Source organism: Anabrus simplex, chromosome 3, assembly GCF_040414725.1.
Source record: "Anabrus simplex isolate iqAnaSimp1 chromosome 3, ASM4041472v1, whole genome shotgun sequence".
In the NCBI taxonomy this organism is placed as follows: domain Eukaryota; kingdom Metazoa; phylum Arthropoda; class Insecta; order Orthoptera; family Tettigoniidae; genus Anabrus; species Anabrus simplex.
The window spans coordinates 284063959-284080938 of NC_090267.1; the positions used below are offsets into that span (position 1 = coordinate 284063959).

Here is a 16980-nt window from a genome sequence, read left to right on the forward strand (position 1 = left end):
GAAACTTAAAGTTGTTATTGACTGCAAATTCGAGTAATGTCATGAATTCTTCGATTTCAAAAGTACTTAACTTACTGTAAGTTTTTAGATTAGTTCTGATTATACTTATAGTTTCTTTAGTGGGGATGTTTGGGTACAGGTTATTTATATCGTAAGAAGCTATGAGTGGTACTGTTCTAATTGTAATTCTTTAGTTTTATTACAAAAGTCTATTGAATTTCGTAGGACTTAGTTGCTTGAAAAAAATAATGGTTTCTAAGAAATTTCTGAATATATTTAGAAAGTTTATATGTGGGACTAGTTCTATAATTTATAATGGTTCTCATAGGTGTGTTTTCTTTAAGAATTTTTGGAAGGGCTTTTGCATTAGGTAGGTGGGGGTTCATTGTTATAAGATTATTTGCTTCTGTTTCAGTTAGCAAGAAATTTGTGTTTTTGAGTAGATTCTTTAGGTTTCTTTGTACTGTATTTGTGGGACCTTTACGTATAATGCGAAATGTATCATTGTTGAAACATTCCTTCGTTTTGAGAATGTATTCATCTTTATTTATAATTACCGTTGTGTTTCCTTTGTCGGCTTTTGTTATAAGGAGATTATTCTGTTTGATTTTGTTCTTGAGATTATTTAAATGTGTTATATTTGCTCTATTGTTATCAGAGATGTTAGCTTGTATTTTACTGACGTATTGTGGTAGTTTTTTTGCTATTTCTTGTCTGACTTCTTCTCGTATTTCATGTGCAATCCTTTGTATAGCTAATCTGTTTCAGTTACCGCGGTTGTGATATCCTGTAGTATTGAGGTGTTACCCCAATTATGTTTAGGTCCTTTGCTTAAAATTTCATTTTCTGCTTGGTTGAATATTGTGTTCGTAAGATTTTTTACAGGTGGATAGAAAAGGTGCATTTTATTTCCTGTAGATTGATTTAAGCTGTCTGTTTTTGTGAAGTGAGCGACTTGTTTTGCTTTCTGTGTCCGCTTTAAGGTCTCAAGTTTTTTACCTAAGTATTCTGCTTTTTCATGGCTAGATTTTCTATTTTTTCGTTTGTGACGTGCTGGAAGCGATCCCAAAAGCTGCGTGGCAGTTCCTGGGACACTTTCAGGTGTAGGGGGTATAGTATATTATTCAGGTACTGCTTTTTACGATAGAAAAATTTGATTTCGGTTTTTAACCAAATTCTATTACTTTTTCTCAAAGTTTCACATGTTTGATAAGTGTTTCCGTGTTTATTGTTGTATTTATTTAAAAACTTTGGAGTTAAGTCATAAGCAAGGCATTCTTTTAAAAATGCAATATTCTTAGTTGTGTTCATTAATTTGATTCTGATATTCCTATATTTATATGCATTGCACCTTGCCTGGTTGGCGCTAATATCTTGATTGATAAATTTCATTTTTATTCCGTATTGATAGTCACCATAAGTCATAAATGAAAGAAAAGTTCCACCTAATCAATACTATTTTATTGTCACATGTAGGACCGGTTTCAACCTCTCAAAAGGTCATCCTCAGCTACACTAGAATTGCATTTACATATTATGCCTCATATTGAGAGCTAATGACATACTCTAGAATTCAACGATTTTAAAGTGGTTATACCCATGCTGAGAATTCAATATTATACAATTACAAAAATTAATTGCTCTTATTACACTCAATGTACATATGTAAGAATCTAATATGAGTTCGTCTTTTCTTTAGTGTGATGAGTATGTCGGAGTATTTTTAAACATAGGCATTTGCCTAGTCAGTTTAATTGATCTCTAATCTTATGAATATTTAGTCCTGTATGAAATGAACTTAGTTGAACAATTGGAAATAATCAGTATTATAGCCGTTTTTACAATAATTTACACTAAAATTAATGTAGAAATATACATGTTGATAGTTCAATAAAACAAATGACTAGCCAAATAAAATAGTAGTAAAAATAATTTAACGTGCTTGAATGCACTGTTGATTGTCTAATGCGGCAGGTAATAGTGGTTCTTGCGTTGTACAGTTCGTGTTATATTAGAATAATAAGAAGTTAGCACATAAACAAACACTTAAATACATTAAAACAATAAAAGTCACAATAAAAATGCAATTCTAGTGTAGCTGAGGATGACCTTTAGAGAGGTCGAAACAGGTCTTACATGTGACAATAAAATAGTATTGATTAGGTGGAACTTTGCTTTCATTTATGACTTATGGTGACTATCAATACGGAATAAAAATGAAATTTATCAATCAAAATTTAGCCAAATCGATCTCCTCTCACCAATTCGATTCAGTATCTCTTCATTCGTGATTTCATCTATCCATCTCACCTTCAGCATTCTTCTGTTCTTAACACCACATTTCAAAAGCTTCTATTCTCTTTCTTTCTGAGCTAGTTATCATCCATGTTTCACTTCCATACAATGCCACGCTCCACACGAAAGTCTTCAAAAACATCTTTCTAATTCCGATATCAATGTTTGAAGTGAGCAAATTTCTTTTCTTAAGAAAGCTCTTCCTTGCTTGTGCTAGTCTGCATTTTATGTCCTCCTTACTTCTGCCATCGTTAGTTACTTTACTACCCAAGTAACAATATTCATCTACTTCCTTTAAGACTTTGTTTCCTAATCTAATATTTCCTACATCACCTGCCTTCGTTCGACTGCACTCCATTACTTTTGTTTTGGACTTATTTATTTTCATCTTGTACTCCTTACCCAAGACTTCATCCATACCATTCAGCAACTTCTCGAGATCTTCTGTAGTCTCAGATAAAATAACAATATCATCGGCAAATCTCAAGGTTTTGATTTCCTCTCCTTGGACTGTGATTCCCTTTCCAAATGTCTCCTTGATTTCCTTTACTGCCTGTTCTATGTAAACATTGAAAAAGAGAGGGGACAAACTGCAGCCTTGCATCACTCCTTTCTGGATTGCTGCTTCTTTTTCAAAGCCCTCGATTCTTATCACTGCAGACTGATTTTTATACAGATTGTAGATAATTCTTCGTTCTCGGTATCTGATCCCTAGCATCTTCAGAATCATAAATAGCCTGGTCCAACCAACATTATCGAATGCCTTTTCTAGATCTACAAATGCCATGTACGTGGGCTTGTCCTTCTTGATTCGATCCTCTAAGATCAGACGTAAAGTCAGGATTGCTTCACGTGTTCCTACATTTCTTCTGAAGCCAAATTGATCTTCTCCCAACTCAGCTTCAACTGGTTTTTCCATTCTTCTGTAAATAATACGTGTTAAAATTTTGCAGGCATGAGATACTAAACTAATACAACATAAAATAATTTAGAAGTACTTGTTATGTGAGGCATATGACCTCATGTACCTAATCTATTAAACATCAAATGAAGTTTACACTTGTTTACACTAGTGTACAAGTACTTTTCAAGCCAAAGAATAAGATCTAGGTATTTACTATTTTTTATAAGCAACTTTTTAATGTTTGCTTTAATTGAGTCAGTTATACGAAGGTGTAATGTTTTACATATGATGTTTTTGAAACCAATTTAATGTGTGTTGAAGCCGGTACTGACTGAATTTACTGCTTTATAGTAAATAAATATTGTATTGATAAGGTGGAGGCTTCTAAATTATTTTATGTTGTAATAGCAATCAATATGGAAATGAAGCTAATAGATTATGATACTAAACTAATGGTGCTGTAGTTTTCACACCTGTCAGCACCAGCTTTCTTGGGAATAGGTATAACAACATTCTGCCAAAAATCAGATGGGACTTCTCCTGTCTCATACATCCTGCACACTAAATGAAATAACCTTACCATGCTGGTTTCTCCTAAGGCAGTCAGTAATTCAGACGGAATATCATCAATTCTAGGTGCCTTGTTCCTATTTAGGTCACTCACAGCTCTGTCAAACTCTGACCTCAAAATTGGGTCTCCCATTTCATCAGCATCAACAGCCATTTCATGTTCCAGAACCAAATAATCTACATCGTTACCATGATACAACTGTTGGATATGCTCCTGCCATCTTTCTGCTTTGTCTTCTTTCCCTAAAAGTGGCTTTCCATCTGAGCTCTTAATATTCATGCACCTAGATTTCCTTTCTCCAAAGGTTTCCTTGATTTTCCTGTATGCAGCATCTACCTTTCCCAGGACCATACAGCCTTCGACATCCTTGCACTTCTCCTTCAGCCATTTTTCTTTAGCTACCTTGCACTTTCTATCCACTTGATTCTTTAATCGCCTGTATTTTATTCTGCCCTCTTCATTTCTAGCATTCTTATATTTTCGTCATTCATCAATCAGGTCTAGTATCTCCTGAGTTATCCACTGATTCTTAGTTGATCTTTTCTTCCTTCCTAACATTTCTTCAGCAGCCCTACTGACTTCATTTTTCATGACTCTCCACTCTTCCTCTAGAGAGTTTCCTTCAGCCTTTTCTTTTAGTCCTTGTGCAACATGTTCCTTGAAACAATCCCTCACACTCTTTTCTTTCAACTTGTCTAGATCCCATCTTTTTGCATTCTTTCCTTTCTTCAAGTTCTTCAGCTTCAGATGGCATTTCATGACCAACAAGTTGTGGTCAGAGTCCACGTCTGCTTCTGGGAAAGTTTTGCAATCCGACACCTGGTTTCTGAATCTCTGCCTAATCATAATGAAGTCTATTTGATACCTCCCAGTGTCTCCAGGTCTCGTCCACGTATACAGCCGTCGTTTGTGGTGTTTGAACCAAGTATTGGCAAGGACTAAATTATGATCAGTGCAGAATTCAACCAGCCGACTTCCTCTTTCGTTCCTTTGTCCCAATCCAAATTCTCCTACTGTACTACCTTCTCTTCCTTGGCCTACCACTGCATTCCAGTCTCCCATCACAATTAGATTCTCATCACCTTTTACATATTGTATTAAATCTTCTATCTCCTCATATATTCTTTCAATTTCTTCATCATACGCTGAATTAGTAGGCATATAGACCTGCACTATTGTGGTGGGCATTGGTTTGGTGTCTATCTTGACGACAATAATTCTTTCACTATGCTGGTCGTAGTAGCTTACCCGCTGCCCTATTTTATTATTCTTTTTTTTTTTTTTTTTTTTTTTTTTTTTGCTAGGGGCTTTTACGTCGCACCGACACAGAAAGGTCTTATGGCGGCGATGGGATGGGAAAGGCCTAGGAGTTGGAAGGAAGCGGCCGTGGCCTTAATTGAGGTACAGCCCCAGCATTTGCCTGGTGTGAAAATGGGAAACCACGGAAAACCATCTTCAGGGCTGCCGATAGTGGGATTCGAACCTACTATCTCCCGGATGCAAGCTCACAGCCGCGCGCCTCTACGCGCACGGCCAACTCACCCGGTTTATTCATTATTAAACCAACTCCTGCATTTCCCGTTTGATTTCGTGTTGATAATTCGGTAGTCGCCTGACCAAAAATCCTGTTCTTCCTGCCAACGTACTTCACTTATACCAACTACATCTAACTTTAGCCTATCCATCTCCCTTTTCAGATTCTCTAACCTACCACAACGATTCAAACTTCTAACATTCCACACTCCGACTCGCAGAATGTCAGTATTCATCTTCCTGATGATCGCCCCCTCTCGTGTAGTCCCCACCCGGAGATCCGAATGGGGGACTAGTTTACCTCCGGAATATTTTACCCGGGAGGAAGCCATCATCAGTACATCATTCATACAGAGAGAGCTGCATTTCCTCAGGAGGTAGTTACAGCTGTAGTTTCCCGTTGCTTTCAGCTGTGTAGCAGTATCAACACAGCTAAGCCATGGTGAGTATTATTACAAGGCCGTATCAGTCAATCATCTAGACTGCCGCCCTTGCAACTACCGAAAGGCTGCTACCCCCCTTTCGATGAACCATTCGTTAGTCTGGTCTCTCAACAGATACCCATCCGATATGGTTGCACCTGCTGCTCGGCTATCTGCATCATTGGGACACGCAAGCCTCCCCACCGTGGCAAGGTCACGTGGTTCGCAGAGGAGGAACATAATAACATAATAATGATAACAATAATAATAATATTGGTTTTACGTCCCACTAACCACCTTTACTGCTTTTGGAGACACCAAGATGCCAGAATTTTCTCCTGCAGGAGTTCTTTTACAGCCATTATATCTACCAACATGAGGCTGACGTATTTGAGAACTTTCAAATACCACTCGCCTGAGCTGGGATCAAACCTGCTAGCTTGAGCTCAGAAGGCCAGCACTTTACCATCTAAGCTACTCAGCCTGGCAACAGAAGTGCAGTTGGCAAAAACCCATAGTATTATAGTGTTAGTTATTATTATACTTACAAAGATCATGTAGGATCTGCAGCTGATAATGTGTACGAAACAATCATCTTGATTACAGCTTGCCTAAAAACAATCAGAATGAATATTATAAAATAAAAAATTATGATATCACATTTTTATAAAAAGTCAAGAATAAAACCAACAAAACACCAAACATATTCAGTTAACTGCAGCTGTAGTTTCCTAACTTCCTGTTCCAAATGGATCCAATGCAAACCACAGTGAATGGGCACATTAACCCACCATACTACAAATGACATGATTATGTTGGTAGGAGTTAGTCTAAACAAGAACTGCCAACATCTGAGTTGTTAATGCTCATTACTAGGCAGAAGGATGTTGAAAACAAGGGGGAATATATTAATACACACATTTTTATCTTCAACTTCTATGTACTCTGAAAATCATTTCAACTTTTTTAAAGAAACAGGAAAGGAGGTCATCAGTGGAATATGCTGGGATCAAGACGTGGGCTACCAATAGACTTAGGTTATTCCTTTTCGATAGTTGGTTTAGTGAACACGACGCCTTCAGCATTTTGAGCTACAGCCAATAGCCAAAGGAGAAGCCTGCAGTGTTATCAAGGCTGCTTCACAAACTACTGCCCTAGCCTCTACCACTGCCAATACTCAACAACTAATCAGTGGAGATGGTACCCTAAGGTTTAGCAAATTAAAATCCGGCTTTGTGGCTCAATGGATAGAATGCTTGCCTTTGGTCCGATAGCTCCTATTCAATTTTCAGAATCAACTCTCTCACACTGTTAATTACCCTGGCTTGGAGACTGGGTGTTTATGATGTCTTCGCCATTCATTGTACCCTCATTAGGTCACCACCAAGCCTATACAGATGCCATGCACCATTATTATTATTATAATTATTATTATAAATAAACATGTTGAATTTTACAGCAGTACCCATAATTCTGGGGATAATTAGCTTCCTTGGGAGATCAGTGGTGGTGTCCGACCCATGATCACGGGTTTGATTTCAAGCAACAAAAGAGAACACTAAACCTGAAAGAATGCATTTCATTTTAACAGATCTACCTATAAAAAGAAAGCTATATTACTCCTTTAACAGCAGCCCTACAGTGTCTTCCTACAAGAATGTGGAAGTAAATGGGAGTGACCTACCAGCACTCAGTTATCTATATAATTAAGTCAGAAGTATGAGGTGAGGAAGTATATACGATGTGCAAAGCATGGTTGATAGTTAGCAGTGGCGAGCTGACGGAACGAAGCCAAGCACAGCTATCACTCCGGTCCCAGCACCTATCGGGCATACGCCAGCAAGCCGCGTGAAGTGGGTCAAGGGGAGAGGGACGAGAGTCTGGGCTGCAGTATCAGTCTCCGATGCCTTGCTCTCAGAAATACGTGCAATGTTTTTTTCTCACTTCTTTCAAGTTTTGTAAATGGAACAATATGTTAGATGCTTACATTGTAATGTGCTTTAGACTTCCATCAATCTCAATTGAGGTTTGGGCTTCACGGATAGCCTAGGTAGCCCTCAGTATACGCCACTGGAGGTCATGTTACATACATACATAATACATACATATGTCATTACAGACTGTTATGCCTTTCGGCGTTCAGTTTGCAAGCCTCTGTGAATTTACTAAACGAAGCCACAATCCTCTATCTGCAACTAGTGCTGTGGCCTCAATTAGTTGTATACCTCTTTCTTTAAATCGTTAGAAACCGAGTCTAACCATCGTCATCTTGGTCTCCCTCTACTTCTCTTACCATCCATAACAGAGTCCATTATTCTCCTAGGTAACCTATCCTCCTCCAACACAAGTAATGAAAATCATTGCAAATCCGTATTGAAAGTAATCTTCCTTTAACACCTATTCTATACAATTTAAGTTGTGGAAAAGGAATACATTTCTTACATTTATCATATCCTCCTACATTCGCCTCGCATGACCCCACACCAAAGCCGGTTTATGCGTACAGCTTCATCAATAGAGTTAATTCCTAACTTATTCTTTATCTCCTCATTCCGAGAACCCTCCTGCCATTATTCCCACCTGTTTGCACCAGCAATCATTCTAGCTACTTTCATGTCCATTATTTCTAACTTATGAATAAGGTATCCTGAGTCCACCCAGCTTTCGCTCCCATAAAGCAAAGTTGGTCTGAAAACAGACTGATGTAAAGATAGTTTCATCCGGGAGCTGACTTGCTTCTATGAACAGCAAAGGTGAAAAATTACAGCCTTGTCTAACTCCTGTAAGTACCCTGAACCAAGAACTCATTCTACCATCAATTCTCACTGAAGTCTGTCCATAAATGCCCTTGACTGATTTTAATAATCTACCTTTAATTTGATAATCCCCCAATATGTTGAACATCTTTTCCCTCGGAACCCTGTCATATGCATTCCCTAGATCTACAAAACATAAACACAGCTGTCTATTCCTCTAGTAGCATTTTTTCAATTACCTGGTGCATACTGAAAATCTGATCCTCATAGCCCCTCTGTGTCTGAAATCACATTGGTTTTCATCCAACTTCTTTTCAACCACTGATTGCACCCTCCCTTCCAAGGTGCCAGTGAATACTTTGCCTGGTATACTAATCAATGAGATACCTCGATAGTTGTTGCAATCCTTCCTGTTCCCTTGCTTATAAATAGGTACAATTACTGCTTTTGTCCAATCTGCAGGTACCCTACCAACACTCCATGCTAATCTTACTACTCTATGAAGCCATTCCATCCCTGCCTTCCTACTATACTTCACCATATCAGGTCTAATTGCATCTATTCCTGCTGCTTTATGACTATGGAGTTTATTTACCATTCTTTCCACATCCTCAACTGTAATTTCACCAACATCATTTTATTTTCCTCCTCCCCATGAGCTTGGCTGTTAGCTACACCACCAGGAAGATTTCCTTTTACGTTGAGAAAATGTTCAAAATATTCCCTCCACCTCTCCAGTGATTCCCTGGGATCTATTATGAGTTCACAAAAATTACCCAAAACACTGTTCATTTCCTTTTTCCCCTCCCTTCCTAAGATTCTTTATTACTGTCCAGAAAAGTTTCCCTGCTGCTTAACCTAGCCTTTCCAGGTTATTACCAAAATTTTCCCACGACTTCTTTTTGCATTCGACAACTATTTGTTTCGCTCTGTTTCTTTCATCTACATATAATTCCCTGTCTGTATCAGCCCTTGTTTGAAGCCATTTCTGATAAGCCTTCGTTTTACATTTACAAGCTGCTCTCACTTCATCATTCCACCAAATTGTTCGCTTTTTCCCATCTTTACACACAGTTGTTCCTACGCATTCCCTTGCTGTTTCTATTACAGCATCCCTGTATGCCACCCATTCTCTTTCTATATCCTGAACCAGCTTACTGTCAACTGTACGAAACTTCTCACTGATCACATCCATGTACTTCTGTCTAATTTCCTCATCCTGGAGATTTTCTACCCTTATTCATTTCAGACAGATTTCCCTTTCTCTATCCTGGCCTAGAGATACTTAGTTCACTACAGATCAGATAGTGGTCTGTATCATTGAAAAATCCCCAGAAAACTTGTACATTCCTAACAGACTTTTTGAATTCAAAGTCGTTTAAAATATAGTCTATTATGGATCTGGTACCCCTAGCCTCCCATGTGTAGCGGTGAATAGCCTTATGCTTGAAGAATGTATTCGTAATTGCTAAACCCATACTAGCACAGAAGTCCAGCAAATGTTTCCCATTCCCATTAGCTTCTGTATCTTCCCCATATTTACCAAACATCCTTTCGTATCCTTCAGTTCTGTTTTGCAACTCTCGCACTGAAATCGCCCATTAGCGCTATCCTATCCTTGCTGTTGACCCTGACTACGATGTCACTCAATGCTTCATATAACTTGTCAACTTCGTCCTCATCTGCACCCTCACATGGTGAATACACTGAGACAATTCTCGTCCTAATTCCTCCAACTGCCAAATCTACCCACATCATTCACTCATTTACGTGTCTAACAGGAACTATGTTGTGTGCAATGGTATTCCTGATAAACAGCCCTACCCCATACTCTGCCCTTCCCGTCAAGTAATCTTTATAATCTCCACTCTCTTCCTCGTTATCTCCCCTTAACCGAATATCACTTACTCCTAGCACGTCCAGACGCATCCTCTTTGCTGACTCAGCTGGTTCTACTTTCTTCTCTTTGCTGACTCAGCTGGTTCTACTTTCTTTCTCCCATAATCCCCATTAATATTGATAGCTCCCCATTGAATTCCAATTTGTTCGCCAAGTTGTTTCCAGTGATTAAAATCTGGCAACTAAACAGACTGTTTTTAAGTTTTTTATTATTTTACCAATAAGAAACAATAAGAAAAAACAACTGAAGTAAACAAAGGGCAGAATAAATCAGACAAGGTTTATAATAATGGTATGTGGCCTCCAGAGGGGTGTGGTGCAGGTCTGTTGGTATGACGCCCGTGAGCGACCTGACAAGCTTTATGAGAAGGTCAAAATGAAAGACAGTATCACTCTACTAGGCAATATGAAAAAGTTCTCTGGCCTTCAGCATTTCCCCATCACTCGCACACCATGTCATATGCACTGACGTTTTGCATTCCCCAATGCTAGCAAAGCCAGCAACTTTCCCAGTCCAGTATTACATCCAAACTTGAGTGTGTAATTATCGATCTCCAGTATTATGTCCATGTTAAATTCACACTATAACACACCATTCATTATGTACGAAAAAGAAGAGTCCTTATTTGGGCTAAACTCCTCTAGAAACAGAAAGTTGTCTTTATTTATTTATTTATTTTTCTAAATTACTTCATATTCTTACTTCTGGCTTAGTGACATTACCACCAATAATTACTTGTCATATTTCAAATTCATCATATTATATTTCGCAAATTCACCTATGAATCTCAAATATGCAATCAGTACCTCTTTCATATCATATAGTTCATGCAAAATCATTACTGAATTACAAACTTTACTGCTTGGCTGGTATTGCTCCTCGAGACATTTGGCAAGAAGTGTTTGCAAGGCAAGAGAGGTCGATGGTGGATCTCACTAACACCCACCCTTTATTGGGGCATGACCTCCATCCAGAAGACTGAAGTCCAGGAAAAGTTTCCTCACCGTCTCCAAGGCTCTGGATAAACCAACAAGAACAGCTCGTTGTGATATGTGGCGGGCAAGAATGGAGCATCTTTCTGATTGGATGGTGCCTTCTGAATCTCCACCCCCTGGTCATCATTTGGAATGGACAACCTGGAAGACACTGAATCGACTGAGGAGTGGAGTAGGTAAATCCAAGGATAACCTAAAAAAATGGGGTTATTTATAAGATCAGTCAGACTTCTGCAATTGCAGGGAGCAACAAACTACCCAACACCTTTATGACTGTCAGTCCTGTCCTGTTCGTTGTAGGGCCTACACTTCAAGACTTGACTCAAGCCACTGAAGAGGGAATTGCTGTTGCCCATTTCTGGGCAGCCTTTGTGTGAAAATGTCTGTGACATAAGACGTACTTTGTTTTGTTTGTATATAATACCTGATTTATATTTTAAGTTTTTTCAACACTGACACAAAATAAATAAAATAAATAATTAAGTTTTTAAACACTAATAACACTAATAATATACAGGTTGGAACAAATAAGAAACAGGAATGGGTAGAGGAGTAACATTTCTTTTTCTTTTGAAGTCTTTTTAAAAACAGTAGATAGTACTTTGTAAAGGCCCTTGCTAGAGTCACAGTGAAATCTTCAGTGGTGGGTTCAGTGAAGGAATCTTCCAGTAAGGCAAATTTGGCAAAAGAGATGATCTATATCTTCTTGTGGTTAATAAAGATGTCTAGAAGACCAGATTTCCTGCTATGGAATCCTGGATGAACCATAATGCCTGTGGCCATGAGAACCATACACAAAAAAACCAACGAATTACAAAGTGTGCTTTGGGGAAGCTCATCTACACCCCTAATGTTGGTAAAGGTGCCCATAGACAACCAGCAATATTATATCCACACGATTCTATTTATTGCACAAACCCGATTGTTGTGCAATAATATTGTATGTCTGTGGGCAGCTTTAAGCATCTGTAATATACCCATAACCTGGAAGGCAGCAGAATTCTCAAAAATTCCAGTCATTGAAGATTCTAAGCCAACAAATTGGGCTTGGATCTGTCAGGGACTGAGTGACTGTTGTAGTTCACCAACATTTCCACATTAAAAGAGAACACCCCAAGCTTCTTCCAAGGAACAATTAAAAAAAAAAAAAAATTGAACACCAGACTCAGTCCTATGAAGATCAGATATCTGTGGTGGGAACAGGATAGTGTAGTCTGGGAGATTTTTATGAGAAACCAGCACGAAGGTAGTGAGTAAATGAATACCATTTTGGTCGAGGTCAAGATGTAAAGAGACTCCGGTGTTCCACTTGTGGCAAAAAAGTCCTTACTTCGAATGGGGAGTGGGCAAGAAAAGGTGCCCTAAATAAAGTCTGCCTAACCACTAACTGACTGGATAACCACATCCAGATGGTACACCATGTGTCGTCAAAACTCAACAACGAAAATTAACTTTATTACAAGGAACATTTTAACTCCTTTGAAAACTGATACCAAAACTCACTCATATCAAACAGTAACCATGGCTTGTGAACTGAAAAGATTTGATATTGATTCTCTGAGTATAGGTTTTCAACCTCAATTTCAGAAAAAGTAAGCTTAATTTCAGAAAAAGTAATCTCAACTTCAGAAAAAGTAATTTCAATTTCAGAAAATGTCAGTTTAATTTCATAATAAATATAAGTGAAATTTACATTTTCTCTGTTGTCCTTAAAAAGTTCTGCGCACAAAGATAAATTAAATCAGTTAATAACTAAACAAGTTTATCAATTTTTGAAATTAGTTTTCCACAGTCATGTCTTCCATTCACAAGACAGCAGGATAATGTATATGCACTTTTTTGGCAGACCGTAGGCACATCTGAGCAGTAATAGCTGGTATTGCACCATCAGCGATAATCTCCAGGTGGCGAAGTCTGAATTCAATTTTCATCATAGCTCGATCAATCCTTATCAAAATGATGTGGGTCTCCCCCAGATGTTGCTTAATGTGTGCTTCTACAGCACTCCACACAGGTTCAATTGGGTTCAACATGAAGTTGTAAGGTGCTAGGCAACAAATGTGCAACCAAGCAAACTCTTGTTCTTGTGGTATTTCCTCATAACGGGAATGAGCTGGAGCGTTGTCTAAAACGACGACAATGTCTTCCATCTAGTGTCAAAAATATCATTTTTAGGTTCCGTATTTAATCAAGATGTAAATTTTAATTTAATTTTACGATTTTAATATTAATTTTAAGAAATGTAATGTACTCTATTTCCAATGTCTTTGTCTTACTTCCTAGGCTGATGGCATAACCTACTGCCGAAACTGGTCCCAAATAAATGAATATGTGATGACTTTATAATTATCGCTAAATGTCTTCCATTTTACAAGTACAAGTAACTATTTATTCTTGAAAATTTTTTACGAAATGTGTTCCATGTCGTGTCCATTATTTACCATTACTCGTATACAGTGAGACATAAACTTGATGAAGTGGTCTCTCCTGAATGCACCTTGTTTGTGTTGCCAGAATTCTAAACCCGTGGAAGAAATGCAACCTACAATATGAAGATCTGGTCCTTTACTGTTCGGTACCTTAACAACAACAATTTCTCCGCGTCTTGCACGTCCCATACTTCTTCTACAGTACAGGTTGAAGTTTGTTTCATCAATGAATACTACATACTTCTATTGGCTAGCAAATTCCAGTATTTTTTCTATACTGTCTTTTTTTTCATCTTGTTTTCAATTGAATTTAGCCTACCTCATAAGGAAGGTTGTAAACTTTCATCAGCATTATTAAATATCAATCCAGAGTTTTGGACACATACTGCTTTGAAACACTTATGCCTTTTTCTTGCTTTAAACGTTGGCACATACTTTTTAATGTAAGCTGTGAAGTTTCAGTTATCCACTGAATAATGGAATCTACATCTTCAGACAGTTTAGGATGCCACTTACCACCACATTATTTTTGTTGGACACTACCTTTTTCTGAGCCAGTCATAAGCAGTCTTGTACTTCACTCCATCAGCTGTAACCATCTGTTTCCAGTTTTCACTATTTTCTGCAGCATTCAGAATTCGATTATGACATTCTTCGTATACCTTATAATATTTTCCTGTTAGATCTCTAATAACTTCTCCTCTGTTTTTCATATTGCACAAGTAAAATTATTATTACTTAAATGTTGTACATGGAACAATATGGAATTGTATGGTCTGTTTACTCGTCACTAAGACAACTAGAGCATTGTCATGCTTCTCGATGTAGAGAATAAAACAATACACTAATACAGTAACACACTGTATGTGTTTCCATATATGATGAGTAGAGCTCTTTTTCTAAAATAGAACTTAACTTTTCTGTAATTAAAATTACTTTTCCAAAATTAAACTTACTTTTTCTGGAACTGAGGTTGAAAACCAATAGCTGATCAGCTGAAGGAACAAGGTAGTGGTTACACATGCTTTTAGAAAGGAAGGAAAAAAACAAATTTGCTTATCACATAGACGAGCTACTGTAATCAATATATATGCTTCAACATCAATGATCTGTGGATCAGTGGTGGAGTGTCAGCCTCCGGATCCCAAGATAGCAGGTTCAAACCCGCTAAAGATATTTGGATTTTTGAAGGGCGGAAAATTTCCATTGGACAATCTATGTCCTAAGATGTCAGTATGTAGAAGATCCCTGGTAACACACTTGGTGTTTACTCGACAAAATTCATTAAGACTCAGCCATCTAGTAGGTCTAGAGTAAAATGGAATATCGAAATTGACAAGCAAGCAGCCACATGGTGTCAAATTAAAATGCTTGCACATGGTAGCTGAGGCCATACAATTATTATACCAGAAAGAAGACTTCCTACTCTCAACTTGATGAAGTTTTAACAAATGTACCTTTCCCTGACAAAATTATCCTTTGAGGAGACTTCTTTTTTTTAAACCTGCTTTATGTAGTACCAACACAGATAGGTCTCAAGGCGATGATGAGATAGGAAAGGGCTAGGAGTGGGAAGGAAGTGACCATGGCCATAATAAAGGTACAGCCCCAGCATCTGCTAGGTGTGAAAATGGGGAAACCACGAAAAACCACTTTCAGGGCTGCCGACAGTGGGGTTCAATAATAATGTTATTTGATTTATATCCCATTAACTACTTTTATGGCTTTCGGAGATGCCGAGGTGCCGGAATTTTGTCCCACAGGAGTTCTTTCACGTGCCAGTAAATCTACCGACACAAGGCTGACGTATCTGAGCACCTTCAAATACCATCAGACTGAGCCAGGATCGAACCTGCCCAGTTGGAGTCAGAAGGCCAGCGCCTCAGCCCAGCGCACAGTAGGGTTCAAACCCACTACCTCCCAAATGCAGCTGATAGCTATGTGACCAAACCACACAGCCAATTGCACGGTTTCAGGAAACTTCAATCAATGCTCAAGTTAGCAGAGATTCTGCACTATGGGCAGGAAACAATGACACAGAGGGCATGACAACAGAAACTCTAATGGAATCCTCCTGCTTACTAAAGGTTCAGAGTACAATCTCATCATTATACATACTCTAAGCAAAAGAACAGAGTTCAAAATATCATGACATCACCCTAAATAAAAGCACTGGAATCTAACTGATTATGTAATAACGCAGACCAGAAATGAACATGATGTATGAATTACAAGAGCCATTGTATGTGCTGAAGGTTGCTGTATAGAGCTCCAATTGATCCAGTCTGTCAAAGCTCAGCATGATTCTCAAACATAATAAAAGCAAAACTCAACATCAAGTGACTTACAGATAATGAAACTAAATCTTATTCCCACAATCTCCTGAATGTAAAACTACCATCTGAATATTCAGATGTCAATGGACAGCAATGGACAGTACGTAGTTATACAAGTGGTACTCTCAGCCTTTAAGGAAACCGTAGCATTCGTCACAAGGAAACATCAGCATTGGTTTGGTAATGATAGGGAAATGCAAACCATCATAGACCTAAAACAAAGGAAACAAATGTTTGGCGGAATATTTATTTACCATATGGCTTTTAGTGCCACGAGTGTCTGGGGACATGTTTGGCTCGCCTGTTGCAGGTCATTCTGTTTGACGCCCATGGGCAACCTACGTTGCGACATCATGATGATGATGATGATGAAGGGAGAAGGTGAAACCCGGTATCGACACATAGCCGCCTACTGTCGTACTAAACCGAGGGTTCTGCTCACAGCTTAACATCACCATCCAATGAACAGATTGCAGAGAGCTTTGGAATTGAATCCAGGCTTTTTGCACGCAACCTAGCGATTAGAAATTGTATACCACCACCTCTCCTACGCAGCCAGCCAACATTCTAATGGTAAAAATTTTCTCCACCAACAGGATTCAAACAGGCTAAACATAGTGTCACACCATATAGACTTGACACCTCAACAATCATGGCCACCAGGCACGCTGCTTGGCAGAATGATCCCAAATTAGCTGCAAAACAGAACTACAATACCAAAAATCCAAAGATTATTAAAGAGAAGAACTTGGATATTGAAGAACCTATGCTGAACAGTAAAACTACATGAAATGCAGAACCTACCCTAAAGCAACAAACTAGAACTCTCTTCAAAGATG

At 38.3% G+C, this 16980-nt stretch overlaps 1 protein-coding gene across 3 annotated transcripts in view; it reads right to left on the reverse strand.

The window, feature by feature from the left end:
• Positions 1-16980, reverse strand: part of aft (adrift) — a 436902-nt gene that overhangs the window by 401205 nt on the left and 18717 nt on the right. For all 3 annotated transcript variants that reach the window (XM_067143070.2, XM_067143068.2, XM_067143069.2), the window contains exon 2: positions 6274-6336. The gene's annotated coding sequence lies outside the window, so the exon portion shown is untranslated. The remainder of the gene's footprint in view (positions 1-6273; positions 6337-16980) is intronic.